A 16,394-nucleotide genomic window follows, 5' to 3' on the forward strand; every position below is an offset into this window, starting at 1 on the left:
TGTTACATTATTTTATGCTCTGGAACATTTGTTTAATGATACAAAGATGTGTTACATTCTTTTATGTTGCATTTGTTTAACTCTGTGAAGCTGTGTTACTGTGCCTGTCTAAATCACCTGATGGTCTAATAAAGAGCTGAATGGCCAATAGTGAGGCAGGAGAGAGGACAGGCAGGGCTGGCAGACAGAAGAAGAAATCTGGGAAGAGGAGATCGAGGAGCAAGGAGAGGAGGAGGACTGCAGGGGCCAGCCACCCAGCCACACAGCCTCCCAGCCACACAGCCACACAGCCACACAGCCACACAGCCACACAGCCACACAGCCACACAGCCACACAGCAAGCCGTGGAGTAAGAAGTAAAGAAAGGGATAAAGAAAGTTAAAAGCCCAGAGGCAAAAGATAGATGGGATAATTGAAGATAATAAAAGCTGAAGCTGGTTAGAAATAAGCCAAGGCATTTATAAAAAGAAGGAGAAGGAGAAGGAGAAGGAGAAGAAGAAGGAGAAGCCTCCATCAAAAAAGATTAAAAAAAAATACAACCACATGGGAGACTCCCTATGAATGTGATGATTCTTCATAATGCATATCAGGGTTGACCAGGGCTCTCCCTCCATCTTTGAATCACACACTTAAGCAGCACTGGAAAATCCTGGAGGAAAGGACGAGAGTCACAGGACTGCATCTTATTCCCTGCATAGGTTCTGCCTCACCTCCATGAGCTGTGGCCCAGCTCCTCAAAAGAGGACACTACATGTGCATGGTAGGCTATGAGGACGCCACAAGCAGACTCTGCTCTAGGGAGGAAATTATTTTTCCCAGAGTGCAAGTAGTGGTCAGGATTACTTGAACCCAAGTGGTCATAGCCTGGCCACTGAGTGTCTGGTGTCTGAGCAGTACTCTACAACAAAAGATAAGGAAACCATGGACAGAACAGAGCTTTGGGCTCAGACTGGGATGTGGCAAACAGGCTCCACTGTGCTGCTGGGCTCATGTATCAGGAAATGGATGGCATGCTATTTTTAGAAATTTCTGAAGCCTCTGGACAAAGACCAGCACCTTTGTTCCCTCTGTGTGGGCCCCAGGGTGCCTCCACCACCACCCTGTGCCTTACTCCGGGCTCCAGATGGTACTTTTTAAGCTTCCCACTAACACGTGTCCTTACTTTTCCTATGACATCATTTTCTCCCCTCAAACTTTAGGAGCAGCTTGAAGACAAAAGACACCAAAGAGCCTGTGGCTCCTCACAGTGTGATTCTAGGGGATGAGTCTTTCTTACTTCAATGACAGCACTGTAATACTTCCTCAAGACAACAGTTCACCCGACAAGTTACTGCATCCGCTTGGCATGGCGACCTCACTTTTTCAAATGTTCTCAACCCCAACAGCAAAGTATTTTTTATACCCTCTTTGCTACACATACACTGCCAGTCCTTTGTGCAGTGGACTATATATTTGTGGATTCAATCAGTCAACCTTGGATAAAATAGATTCAGTAAAGAAAGGCACCTGTACTCAACATACAGAGACATTTTCTCTTTCCATCATTCTCTAAAGAAGATAGTATAACAACCTTTTACATATTATTTACATTGTTTTGGGTGTCATAAGTATCCTGGAGGAACTTTTGAATGGATGGAGACTGTGTAAAGGCTCCATGGAAACAAAGGATTTAAGCATCCAGGGATTTTGGTGGCTTCATTCCTCAGATATCAGAGAGCATTATATATATTTATTTATATTATATATGAAAAGTTGTAGTCAACTTTCTCGTCAGACTTTCCTTGGACCTCCAGCCAACAAATAATGACACAGAGACTTATTAATTATGAAAGCTTGGCTTTTTAGCTTAGGCTTGTTCCCAACTAGCTCTTAGAACTTAATTAATTAACTTGCTTTTATTAATCTACATTCTGCCACGTGACTTTTTACCTCTCTTCCATTCTGTATGTCTGACTCCCTCTGTCTCTGGAAGACATCTCTCTGCCACTCTTCTTCCCAGAGTTCCTCTCTCTCTCTCTCCCCTGAAATCCTGCCTATTCTCTCCTGCCTGGCTATTGGCCATTCAGCTCTTTAATAAAACAGTCAGAAGGCGCCTTGGACAGAGACACATCTTTACAGTGTACAAAAAGATTATTTCACAACAAAAAGTATTTGGATTACAGCAATGGATATCTTCTGCTATAGCATACAGGAAACCACAAATTTAGAGATCTGCCTGCCTCTGCCTCCCGAGTGAGTGCTGGGCTTAAAGGTGTGCTCTTTGTTAACAATAGAGGTTGGTCTTGTTAATTTTCAATAGGTTGCTTAATGAAAAGCACTGGCTGCTCTTCCTGAGGATCAAGGTTAGATTCCCAGTACCCACAGAGCGGCTCACAACTGTCTGTAACTCCAGTCCCAGGGGATCATCACACTCCATTTCTGGCCCCCTTGAGGACCAGGCAGTCACATGGTGCACAAAAATACATGTAAGACCAAACTCCCATATACATAAAATAAATCAATTAAAAAAAAAGAGGGTTGGGGATTTAGCTCAGTGGTAGAGCGCTTGCCTAGCAAACGCAAGGCCCTGGGTTCCATCCTCAGCTCAAAAAAAAAAAAAAAAAAGTTGCCGGGCAGCTCACGCCTTTAATCCCAGTACTCAGGAAGCAGAGGCAGGTGAATCTTTGTGAGTTCGAGGCCAGCCTGGTCTACGGAGCGAGATCCAGGAAAGGTGCAAAGCTACACAGAGAAACCCTGTCTCGAAGAACCAAAAAAAAGGAAAGAAAAGGAAAGAAAAAAAAGAAAGTTTAACATGTACACCTTGTCACAGCTGGTAACAGCCCTTGCTATTCACTTTATGGAGCTCTCAGGTGACTAAAACTGTGTCTGCTGCCTGTGTCTCTCCTGCCTTTGCTGGTACCCCTGTTTCTGCCATGTCTCTGGAGAACTCTGGTAAGCCCCTTGGCCCGTTTTGTGAGGATTAGTTTAGTTAGATGTTATCACCTACAAATCCACTCAACATAGTACTGGCAGCAGCCATTTGCTCAACGTGGAAAAATCGTGAGAGGAGATTCTGTCAATACCAGAACTTGGGCCAGGGGCTTAACAGGATTCCTCATCTGCCACACTAGATGTGGAGTGCTGGCATTCAGCTTCAATAAGGAACCAGAGTCATTTGCATGGTTCATATTGATGACATAGTAGTTTGCAGTTGCTTTTTTTGTTTGGTGTTTTTTTTTTTTATTTGTTGTTTTTTTTGTTTGTTTGTTTTCTTTTCTTTTCTTTTCCAAGACAGGGTTTCTCTGTGTAGACCCAGCTGTCCTGGAATTCACTCTATAGACCAGGTTGGCCTCAAACTCAGAGATCTGCCTGCTTCTGCTTCCAAAGTGCTGGGATTAAAAGCATGTGCCACCACCTCCCAGCTTCTGCAGTTTTAATAATGCTTCATAAGAAACACACTAAAGCTCAAATGCATACAACTACAGACGCCTTCTTCCCTTGCTGCATTTATGAAGGGCCGTGATTTGGCTCATCTTGGCCAGGCTTGGCAATGTCTGGCTATAGGGTGGCAGGCTTAGCTCCTGATGCCCAAGAAGATAAATCATACCACAGCATGTGTTTAAAATGCCTGCTCCTGCGGCTCGAGTGACAGCTTAGCAGTTAAGAGCGCTGCTGTGGAAGGGGACCCTGTTCAGCTCAGTTCCTAGCACCCATATCTACAGTCTCACAACCACCATTAACTGCAGCTCCAGGGATCTGACACTCTCTTCTGGCCTCCTAGGGTACCTGTGCTCATGCACACACATACACACACACAGAGAGAGAGACAGACAGAGAGAGATTTTTTTTTAATGTCTGCTCAATAAGCCAAGTCTGCCAGTGTTCCACAGGACACATTATCAAGGCCAACTGCATTGAGAGGGCGGGGTGGTAATTCCTACCCAGAGTGAGGTCACCACAGAGCCACAGGACAAAGGGTGGTATTCTCTCCCAGCTGAGTAAAACATCTGGTTCCATAAGTCAGATGATACAGTAATACAAATGAGAGTTCTGAAGTGGGGACGTTCTTTCTACCTGCATTAGTTCAGTAGAGCTCCTGTGACAAAGTGCACAGCTTGGCTTAAGGTTGCTTTCTTACAGGGGTTCAGAGAGAAGGTCTGTCCTAGGCCTCTCTTTGTCTTGTAGATGGCTCCATCCTCCCGTCTCTAACTGCCTTCTCTTCTCTCTATGCACATCTGTGTCTCCCTTTCCCCTCATGATAAGGACACCAGTCAGATTGGATGTGGGCTCAGCCTATTTCATGTTTTAACACCATCTCCTCTTTAAGGTCTTATTCCTAGTGACATGGTGTGAGCTACCTATCAGGGTTAGGACTTGAGCATCCCCCCCTCTCTCCCTTCCTCCCTGTTGGAGCCCATTTTTCCTAGTTTTCCTAGTGGTTTTACTCAGCAGGTCTGCGTAAAGAGGATGATTGGACCATGGGCCTGAGTGCAGGTGTCTGAGATGGTCTACACTTGGCTATGCTGCTCGGAGGTCTTTTGCTCCGCCCCTTGGCATTCCTTTAAATACCCTAGGGCAGAGGCAGTCAAGGCCCGATGGATTAGGATCCAGACCCTCTGGAGGCTATCCTGCATTTTCTATCTGTCTCTCTTCTGTCCTTCTAACAGATATTTCCTGCTGCTCCTACTCAAGAGTACTCTGGGGAAGTGTGGGGGTGGTGAGTAGTCCCTCCACACCTGCCTCCCTCCCCGCTTCTCTCATGCGTTTGTGTAGGGTAGTTCACCTTATCTCTAAAGGATTGTTTTGGGTGGGGCAGCAAATGCAGCTCTGTTGATAGAGTGCTTTCTTGGCATGCACAAAGACCTGGGTGTAATCCTTAGCACTCTACAAACTTGGGGTGGTGATGCACCTGGAACCGCAACACTTTGTATAAGGAGGCAGGAGGATCAGAAGTTCAAGGTCATCTTCTATAACACATCAAGTCTGAGGCTAGCCTGGACTGCAAGAGAACCTGCCACAAAATTTAAAGGAATGTTTTGTGTACTAGTGAGGTGTATGCTCCGCACTTCAGAGACTTTTGGCATAAAGATCAGTGAAGAATCTTCTCTTGTCCTCACTCTGAGCTACTGGCCATGACAGATGCCTTTCCCAAATTTGAAGAGCACTTCAATGATGAAGACCAGCCTGACCTCCTTGGCCATGCCACCCCCAGCCTTTGGGTACATACCGGTTGGCTCATACTTAGTCTGCTGGGAGGCAGAGCCTATCCCAGTGGCTGTACAGTGTCATGGAGGCCGACCCTGCGGGCCCCTTCCTTCTCTAGCACATGCGAAGAGAATAGTCTGCCCCACTTTAATAGGGTGCTGTGTTGGACAGTGTTAGCCAGAAGAGCCTGGGGTAAGGAGAGAAGAAATCCCCCTGACAGTTCCATGGCACAAGCTGCTTTTCTTACATGCTTGCTCACCACCAGGCCCGGGAGAAATGCTTGCAGAAGCACAAGTTCATGTTCCAATAAACAGGGCTGAATGGGCCGGCACGTAAGCACACAGTTAATACCTCTCTCACTTTCTAGGAGCCAGTGAGAAAGAAGGCAATTCTCTGAGCAGGCTACCTTGCAAAGCTACTCCCATTCTCTTCTGACTGATGTGGCCCATATGTGTTCCCTACCGCAGCAGAAACAAGTGGCCTTTGTGCCCCGTCGGCGTTTTCTGTCCTGGCGTAAATTAGGCACACTGCAGCCATTTCATTAAGAAATACATCTCTGATGTGACGTGTCAGGTTTCCAGAGGCAGACAGGAAAGGCTGCTGGAAGCTGGGAACAGCCAGTTCCCCTGATTGCAACGACGGCTCCGGACCATGAAGAGGAGGAAGAACAAGGCACCACAGGAGACACACCACCCCTGCTGCCGCTGCTACCTCCCAGTTGGACTAGAATGTGACAGAATTATCCACAGCTTTGTTGTCTCCCTCCCCTACTCCACGTCTGGCATTGGAATCTTACAGACATCTGGACTTATGATGGGGTAAATGCAGTAAAACACAGATTTCTTTTTGTAGCAATATTCTGATCTCAGACCCAAGAGGGCAGAGATATTGAGTAATTGACATCCTCGCAATAAACATATTATGGACGTTTATAAACTTGGCCTGTCTCTTGGCTGGTTTAGACTTCTGGTGCGCCTGGGATAGCTTTGATTTTTGAAAGGGCTTAGATGATAGGCAGGCTTTTCCTCTCCTCCAATTTGCAGAGCTATCTGGTAAACACATCTGTGTCAAGTCCTGTTTGGCTAGCCTGGGACAAACCATGGGAGCAGCCCCCACCCCTTTATTTTCCTGAAATAAATACCTAAAAAAGCATTTCTGTGCCCTAACTAGAACTAAGAAGAATGGAAAAATATCACAAGATATTCTGCACACATACTATCCAATCTCCCTTTTATACAGAAGAAATTTAAATGAGTCTCTCCCATTAAAACTTTGATTATCAGAAACTTCGTTTTAATCAGAGATTGCCGTAAACTCTGCGTGCTCAGCTGACTTGTGTATTTAACATTCTTGATATTATATGCTGGTTCAATTATCCAAATTTTTCTTTAACTCAATTTCCCGGGACCTTGTGGTTAATTAATCAAGTTGTAACTTTTTAAAAAAGTGTTATCTCCATACATACTGTGTATGCAGACAGGCAGGCCCCAGAGCCAGGATGATATTGGGGTCTGTTTTTTTCTGACACTTATTTATTTGTTTGTTTATTGTGTATGTGTCTTTGTGTGTTTAACTCATGTGCATGCCATGTTCAAATGACAGCTTGGGGAAGTAGGGTCTCTCTTTCTGGCATGTGGCTCTCAGGCACCTTTACTATGGTCCATTTTATTTGTTTGTTTTTAGGCCCGTCTATGTGACGGCACTTTGCTGATGGCAGAGCAAATGAGAGACTGTGAGAAATTCTTCACTATTTATCCCCACCCTCAGTGCCCAGCTCAAGTAATTGACTTCATTTCATACTGTCTGGTTACATCTCCTCCACACCGTCTAGTGCCACCTGGTCATGGCAGGCAGAGGCCAGACTGGGGATTTACACCTTGTGGGCCACTGGCTTTCACTGACTCCTTTGCTGCCACTCAGCAAGCTCAGTGGTTGGGAATGTGGATAGCATGGGCAACACTCCTATTTGAACACAGCATATCACACAATCACAGGAATTACCATACAGCCTTACAACACGCATGGTCGCAAAGCACTATTGGCTCCTAGCACCCTTGGGAAACTGCGCTAATGTATGGATACATACCTCCGACACAGACACACGTGTATACACAGAATTAAAAATAAAACTAAGCCGGGCGGTGGTGGCACACACCTTTAATCCCAGCACTCTGGAGGCAGAGGCAGGTGGATTTCTGAGTTCGAGGCCAGCATGGTCTGCAGAGTGAGTTCCAGAACAGCTAGGGCTACACAGAGAACCCCTGTCTCAAAAAACTAAAACAAAAAACAAACAACATAAATAAATGAATGAATGAATACATAAATAAATAAATAGATCTTTGGAAACAAAAAGCATTGTTAAGGAAGTCCACAAGGCAGTGGGATGGCTCAGCTGGAAAAGGCACTTGCCACCAAGCCTGACAGCCTGAGTTCAATCCCTGAGCCTCACACAGTAAAAGGTGAGAGGTTTTACAAATTGTCCTCTAATTTCTATGCTGACTTGAATGTGCATGCCCCACCCTGCCCCCACCCCGGCCCCCCAAGAATGTGAAGAAGAAAGGAAGTTTGTGATAGCTTCTAACTGGTTCTGTCCACTAGAAAGTTTGGAGCCCAAGATTATGCTTCTGTCAGGAGAAAGGTGGTAGGCTGCCACCGCCATGCTTTATGGATTCCCACAAACTCAACCATTCCAGGTCACGTGTCCACTCAGTCTCCTCCTGTGCGCATGCCTAGCAAGACCCTCTGCTCTTCCTACCAAGCTCTTTTCTGCTCCAGCAAAGATCTTTCCCCCTTTATCTTCCTACTGAATTCTTGTCCTTTTTTCAAAGCCTCCCTCCAGCCTTATTTCCTCTAAAGAGGCCAGCTGGAAACGATCTCGATTTCAACTCTTTGAAGTCCTGGTTGTCTATAGCACTCATTAGATCCAAAGTAAACACTACCATGGGGTATTTGGTGCTCACTTGCCCTCCCCGCCCCCTTCTCTAAGAGCAAGGACATAGTCTTGCATTTCTGTACCTTCCAATGGAGACTAAATATGTGACCTGCACCTAATAGGCACTCTATAAATGACTTGTGGATGATAATAGTATTTCTTACAGTTCCTGTTAATTGTACACCTACTATATGCTAGGAACTTTTAAAGATGAGTCTATTTGAAATCATTTTGTTTTGTATTAGAAAATCTTTATGTGATAGTTTAAAATGTTCTCTTTATAAAAAGTTATAGTTGAATGCATAGAGCTAAGAATATGGCTCAGTTGGTAGAGTGCTTGCCGGACATTCATGAAACCCTGGGATCTATCCTTAGAACAAACTAAACTAAGTATGGTAGCTTACACCTTAAGCCTAGCACTGACAGGGTAGAGGCAGAAGAACTAGAAGTTTAAGGTCATCCTTGACTACGTACAGTTCCAGGCTAGCCTAGGCTACATAAAATGCTCTCTCAAAAAATAAAGTGAGGTCCAGGCAGTGGTGGTGCTTGCCTTTAATCCCAGCACTTGGGAAGCAGAGGCAGGAGGATCTCTGTGAGTTCAAGGCCAGCCTGGTCTACAGAGTAAGTTCCAGGACAGGCTCCAAAGCCTCACAGAGAAACCCTGTCTCAAAAAACCAAAATAAATAAATTGAGGGCAGGCAAGACAGCTTAGCAGATAAAAGGACTTTGCTGCTGAGCCTGATGACCTGAGTTTAGTTCCCAGAATCTATAAGGTTGGAAGTTGAAAACCAACTCCCAAAAGTTGTCTTCTGACTCCCACACTTACGCCTTGGCACATGCACAGACATACACATACATGATATAGACAAATGAGAGAGCTCCATCCTTAAGAACTTGCTTGGCAGCAGGTGGTGTCACATGCCTTTAATCCCAGCACTTGAGAGGCAGAGGCAGGTGGATCTCTGAGTTGTGAGTTCAAGGCCAGCCTGGTCTAGAAAATAAATTCCAGGACAGCCAGGGATACACAGGGAAGCCCTGTCTTGAAAAAAACAAAACTAAACTAAAACAACCAGAAAAAAAAAAAAAAAAAACAACCCACTTGTTTGGCCTATGAGATTTTTGTCTAATATTTATATATCCATAAAATACAGCTATATACAGGTGTTCCATTGTTTCTATTCCAATAAACCCATCACAAGTTAGAAGTATGGTAATTGGAAAACACATTTACTCTACCCTGCCCACAGCCCGGAACAGTGTCATAGTGACACAGCATTCTGTAAAATATTGGTTATTGCCCCTCAGTTGGCATCATGGGACTGACTGTGAGGCCATAGCTCACAGATGCTATTCAGCATCACAGGGCAGGATAGAACCCCCTATCACTAGCCCAGGAAAATCTGAATTCAGCACTCCGGGTTTAGTAAAGTCAAAAAAGTACTGAGGCAGGGCTGGAGAGATGGCTCAGCAGTTCAGCACTGGCTGCTCTTCCAGAGGACCTGGGTTCAATTCCCAGCACCCATATGGTGACCCACAACCATCTGTAACTCAGTACATGTGAAGAGTTCTCAGCTATATATGGGAATACATTGTGTCATAGAATATTATTTTAAGACGTGTTACATTTGCTTATTCTATAGAATATTTGTTTAATGATGCAAAGATGTTTTGCATTCTTTTATGTTGCATTTATTTAACTCTGTGAAGCTGTATTCCTTTGTCTGTCTAAAATACCTGATGGTCTAATAAAGAGATATATGGTCAATAGCAAGGCAGGAGAAAGGATAGGCAGGGATGGCAAGCAGAGAGAATAAATAGAAGGAGAAACCTGGGGAAAAAAGATCAAGGAGACAGAAGAGAACAAGGAGAGGAAGATGCTAGGGGCCAGCCACCCAGCCACACAGAAAGCCACAGAGTAAGAGTGAAAGTGAGATTACAGAAGTGAGAGAAGGAAAAAGCCCAGAGGCAAAAGGTAAAGGGGATAATTTAAGTTAAAGAAATCTGGCTAGAAACAAGTCAAGCTAAGGCCAGGCATTTATAAGAAAGAATAAGCCTCCATGTGTATTTATTTGGGAATTGGGTGGTGGGCCCCCCAAGAGCCAAAGGTTAATAAAAGCCAACTACAACATGGTATATACAGCAATTCATTATTTATTTGTTTATTGATTTATTTTGTTTTTTCCAGGTAGGGTTTCTCTGTGTAGCTCTGGCTGTCCTGGAACTCTCTTTGTAGCCCAGGCTGGCCTTGAACTCACAGACATCCACCTGCCTCTGCCTCCCAAGTGCTGGGATTAAAGGCGTGCACCACCCCCTCCCCAGCGACAATATTTTTAAAAATGTATTGTTATTGTTTGTTGTTTTATTGTATGTGCATGGGTGCTTTGTCTGCATGTTTGTCTGTGCACCACATGTGTCTAGTGCCCACAGAAACCACAAAACAAGGTCAGATCCCTGGGACTGGAGTTACGGATGATTGTGAGCCATCTTGTGGGTGCTGAGAATTGAATCTACACCCTCTGGAAGAATAATTAGTGTTCCTAACCACTAAGCCATCTCTCTAGCCCCAATAGTATTACTTGCTACATTTATTTTTCCATGTGTGTATGTACACTCACAGCTATTCCTAGCTGTGCAACATGAGCAAATTAATGAACTTTTCTGGGCCTCAGTCTCTCTGTCTATTAAATGGGGACACCTCACTGGAGGATTGCTTTAAGGATTAAATGAGATGTTCAGCACTCAGAATAGCACTTGACAGAGTAACCTCTTCCCCTGCTGCTGTTATTAAAGCTAACCTACTTCTGGAAGCTTCCCAGGGAATCCCTGCGGTCTGCCAGACTAGCATTTGGTGGTAGGGTCACAAGCTGTGGTTCCCAGTGATTCTCAAACATGCTCATGACTGCTTACAAAGCCCCACCTGAGTGGAAGCCCTTCCCCACTCATCTTCCATGGCAACAGGCAGTGGAAAGGGGCTCACAGGCTCTCACCAGTAGACACTTCTCGTAGATTCTGCTTGGAGCACTTCTATTTTGTTCATTTCCTCTGTGTGTATGTGTGTGTGTACATGTATGTGTATATATGTGGGTGTTTATACACATGTATAGAAGAGTGTGTGTGTAGGTCAAAGGTTGATGTATGCCTTCCTCAATCCCTTATTTTAAAATTTTTAAACTATTTATTTACTCATTTATTATATATAAGTATTTGGGCTTAAGTGTGTTACAATATTCCTGTGGCAGTCAGAGAACAACTTGGGACTAGGTTTCTCCTTCTATTATATGAGTCTGTAGGATCCAATTCAGGTCATCGGGACCAGTGGTAAGCTGCCTTTACCCACGGAACCATCTTGTTGGCCCATTCACCTCATTTTTTTTGAGACAGGGTCTCTCCCTGACCTTGGAGCTCGCTGATTCAGCTAGGCTGTGGAGCCAATGGCCTGCAAGTCTACTGTTTTCGAGTCTCCAATGCTGGGGTTAAAAGGGCACACACAGTTCATGCCTGACTTCTTAAGTGAGTGTTGGGGATCTGAAATTGGGACCTCATTCCTGTGTGGCAAGCACTTTACCAACCAAGCCATCTCTCTAAAGCCCTTTTCTCCCTTTTGTGATACTGGGTATGGAACTAACTAAATGCTCTGCCACTGAGTTATACCTCAGCCCCTGTTGACTGAGGTAGGATCTCACTTTGGAGTCCAGGTTGCCTATGAACTTGAGATCCTCCTCCCTCTTCTTACCAAGTGCTAAGATTGCAGGCATGCACCACCACACTAGCCCAGCTGCTGTTTCTGAAGCCAGTCCCTTCATGACTGCTGTTGATATCCACCCAGGCACCCTGGAGCCTGGACTACTACTGCCTCATCTCGACAGTGACTCTTAGTTTAAGCTTTCTTTAAGCAGGATCACTCCCTGCCTAGGAGAACAACCTGGAAAGGAGAACTTGGAGCTGATGTGTTCCTTGGTCCCCATGGGAGATAATTAACCAATGACTGTTCCATTTGGGGGTTTAAAGGCCTGGATCTTTTGTACCACGCATAGAGACGGTGGTAAGTGTTACCATTCATGCTGTGGAACAGCCCCAAGACACTCAGGTGAGGCTAATGTTCAAAGAATCTACCTTTCCATGAGCATCTTTCTCCTGCTGACTGGCTTCTGCCCATGCTTCTCTTTCCCTTCTGAGGTCCCCACCCCCAACGAATCAGTAGCCCTAGAATCCCTGTCTGGGGCTTTGTTCCCAGGGAGCCTGACCCAAGACACTGCTGGTCACCTCAGCCTGCAGTAATAACCCTGGTGGCACGAGGAAGCTGTTACCAAGCCATTCCTTGGCCTGCCTCTCTGTCCCCCACTTAAGTAATTAGTTCTCTCTCAGGGCTTATTTTCTAGCCCTCTAATCAGAAGCTGGCGTCAGAGGGAAAGGATGATAAATGAACTGGGGGTGGTGGCGCAGTGTGCAGCTGACGAAGCAGTCACCTGGGAGCCAGTCGTAGAGATCACCCCCTCCACACACCCCCACATCCCAGCCCAGCCCACTCCCGGCTGGAAGCACTAAATTGCTACATGCCTGCACCCTGAGGTCAAGAGCCTCGATAGCAACCAAATAGCATTCTTCAGCGCGGTTGCTGCAGAGGCTGGAAAAGCAGAGACCAGAGCACCAGGGAAACAGACTTAAAGCTGTTGCTGCCATTGCGTCCTAGGCACCGCTGGTGGAGGAAAGGCTCTGATGTGTGCCTGTGATAGGTGCCTGTCCTGGTCTGCTGGGGAAACAGACCAACCTCCAGAAACGGCTGTCGAAGCCCACTGCCTCTTGGTCGAGCTGTTTCTTGATAAATGTCTCTTGGCAGTGAAGCTTTTGTGTTTGTCTCTGCAGTGTGGCCCTGTACACTCTGCACAAGCTGTTTTAGAGGCAGGCAATGGTGCACGTAGGATTTAACTCCCTTTTTCTTCTTTCTTTCTCCTCCCTCTAACCCCAGACAGGCTTTCTCTGTGTAACTCTGGCTGTCCTGAAACTCACTCTGTAGACCAGGTTACCCTCGAACTCACAGAGAACCACCTGCCTCTGCCTCCAGAGTGCTGGGATTAAAGGCATGTGCCACCACTGCCTGGCTCTCTTGGCAGTTTTAAAGTGTAGAATTTTTATTCTATCAACCATCTTCTCTTATCATCAATATCTTGTGTTAAAACATTGATTCAAGCTGGGTATGGTATGTTTTTAAACCCAGCACTCACTCTGTGAGTTCGAGGCCAGTGTGGGCTACATAGTGAAATCCTGCCTCAAACAAACAAGTTGGTTCAGGGTTGGGGATGTAGCTAGGTGGCAGATGCACAAAACCCTAGGTTTAGTCCTAAGTACCACATAAAACCCAACATGGCAGTACACCCCTATAATCCCAGTCCTTAGCAGGTGAAGCTGGGAGGGTCAGAAATCAATTTAGACATTTTCAGCTTCATAGTGAGTTGCAGGCCAGCCTCAGCTACAGAAGACCATGTCTTGAAACCAAAACAGAACCTCCTGTGACTTACCCACTCTTCCTTCTCAGTCCCCGATATTAGGGCTGCAATCCATTTTTTCTTTTAGACTCTCATTAGATCGTCACATGCTTGGAATCACAGTACAGAACTTTTCTTTTTACTTAAGGATGTGCAATTAAGGTTCCTGTCTGATGACTGCTAGATGTGGGGGTGCATACCTCTAATCCCAGACTTTAGGAGGTAGAGGCAGGCAGATCTCTGTGAGTTTGATGTCTATATAGCTAGCTCCAGGACAGGCAGGACTCCAAAGAGAGACCCTTGTCTTAAGCCTTCCCCAGCCCCCTCCCCCAAAAGCCTGATGGCTCCCATTCTCTCTCTCTCTCTCTCTCTTCCCATTCCCTCCCTCCGTCTTCCTTGCTGGCTGGATCATCTCTTCCACTGTCTTACTGTATACTGGTATATTATATACTCTTGCTATCTACCCAGATACTAACATAAACTAGAGCGATCCAGAGGCAGCTAAGAACCAGTGTTCCTCTGTTTCCCTTTCTCCTTCTCTTCCTCTTCAACCCCCTCCTCATCTTCCTCCCTCCATTCCATATTTCAAACAGTGTCTCTAAAAACTTAAAGGAAGTCTTTATTAGTGGTTTTTCTTCCGTCCCTTCCTTTTTTCCACAGGTGTTTCTGTGTAGCCCAGGCCCAGTTCAAACTCAGTTTTCCTGTCTCAGATTCCCAAAGTGCTGAGGTTGAAGGTTAAAAATCAGTTTTAGTGGGGGTGGTGGGGTGGTGGTGGTGGTGGCAAATGCTTTTAATTCCAGCACTCGGGAAGCAGAAGCAGGCAGATCCATGAGTTCAAGGCCAGCCTGGTCTACAGAGTGAGTTTCAGGACAGCCAGGACTGTTACTCAGAGAGACCCTGTCTCGGAAGAACAAACAAACAAACAAACAACTTTTTTGCCATTTGGGAAAACACCAAATTGGTGCAAGTGGCAGGGCCTGGCAGACCCAGGGCCCAAGATTAGGAGGCTGTGGCGAGGATTCCACCCTGGTTTTAGGAGCTGTGGTTGTGGTCTAGGAAGCTGGGCTCATGGAGGTAAAGCCAAAGACAAGGAGTGGATCCCAGTCACCAAGCTGGGCTCCCTGGTTAAGGACGTGAAGATCAAGTTGGAGGAGATCTACCTGTTCTCCCCAACCATTAAGAAATTTTAGATTATTGACTTTTTCCTGGGCCCATAAAGGATGAGATTCTAAAGATCACTCCAGGGCAGAAGCAGATTTGGGCTGGCCAGCGGACCAGGTTCAAGGCTTTTGTCGCTGCAATGGTCATGTTGGTCTTGGTGTTAAGTGCTCCAAGGAGGTAACCACTGCCATCCGAGGGGCCATCATCTTGGCCAAGCTATCCATTGTCCCTGTGCGGAGAGGCTACTGGGGGACAAGATTGGCAAGCCCCACACTGCTCCGTGCAAAGTGACAGGCCGCTGTGGCTCTGTGTTGGTGCGTCTCATCCCTGCCCCCGGAGGCACTGACATCATCTCTCTCCTGTGCCCAAGAAGTTACTGATGAAGGTTGATGACTGCTGCACATCAGCCAGGGACTGCACTGCCACCCTGGGCAACTTTGCCAAGGCCACCTGTGATGCCATCTCTAAGACCTACAGCAGCTATCTGACCCCCGACCTCTGGAAAGAGACTGTGTTCACCAAGTCGTCTTCTCAGGAATTCACTGACCATCCTGTTAATAACCCACGCCAGAGTCTCCATTCAGAGGACCCAGGCTGCAGCCATGGCTACCACATGAGGGTTTTTACACAAGAAAAACAAAGTGAATTAAGTCTGTTAAATAAATAAATAAAAACAAGATTCCGTTTTTTATCTCCAAGGAACCTCTCCCGGTTCGTTCATTCGTTCGTTTGTTTTTATGGTGTCTCACTCTGCTCCCAGGTTGTCTAGCCTCTAACTCCTGTTTGTGTGGCCTCCTGGCTCAGTCTTTGGAGTAGTTGGGACTACAGATGTGGGCACAGTACCCAACTTTACCTTTAAGGGACTTGTAGTCAGGGTGAGGACACAGTCCCATAGAGAATCAACTGACGCTCAGAAGCAGCAAGGCAGACAGACGTGATGGAAGTCTCGTGGACAACAAGCCTGCCATACAGGGCTTTGAGGAAGTCTGTAGAGGAAGTGACCAGGAAGAGGAGAGCTAGAGAGCAGAAGTGTGGAGGAAGGTGCCTGGGTTTCTGGGTAGTGTCAGCTTTCACCCTGGTTGTGGTAAAGGGCAGAAAAGGGCAAGTTTTCCTAGTAGCCAGCCCTGGGCTGTCATTAGTACATTCCATCTTCAGAAAGCACTGATTCTTAAAAACCTGTCTGTGTCTCTGTGTCTGTCTGTCTGTTTCTGGCACATCAATCTCTCATAAAATTTCCTTTAGAAGACTTTTTTTTTTTTCTAAACAGAATTGCCCTATCTAACTCAGGTTACAAGGAATTTGCCATCCTCTTGCCTCCATTTCCCAAAGCTGGAATAATAGGTAAGCATCCCCATTCCCAGCTTTAGAAGATAATATTTGTATAGCTCTCTCTCTCTCTCTCTCTCTCTCTCTCTCTCTCTCTCTCTCTGTGTGTGTGTGTGTGTGTGTGTGTGTGTGTGTGTGTGTGTGTGTGTGTGTTGAATGATATATATCCATTTTGTCAAGGAGGCCGATTTCAGCGCACAGTTGTGTGCATTTAAGTGCGTCCCTGCTGCTGTACATCACCACTATCCACCTCCAGAACTTTGGGTTCAGGCCAAACTAAACTCTTCCCCTATGTTAAGCACCAACTC

The 16,394-nt window shown here is 45.9% G+C and overlaps 1 pseudogene; it reads left to right on the forward strand.

Annotated features, from left to right (window-relative positions):
• The window catches only part of LOC118573965, a 59,809-nt pseudogene extending 44,432 nt beyond the window's left edge, over positions 1-15,377 (forward strand).
• The last annotated feature ends 1,017 nt before the right edge of the window (positions 15,378-16,394 follow it).

This window comes from Onychomys torridus, chromosome X (genome assembly GCF_903995425.1).
Source record: "Onychomys torridus chromosome X, mOncTor1.1, whole genome shotgun sequence".
NCBI classification, from domain to species: Eukaryota; Metazoa; Chordata; class Mammalia; order Rodentia; family Cricetidae; genus Onychomys; species Onychomys torridus.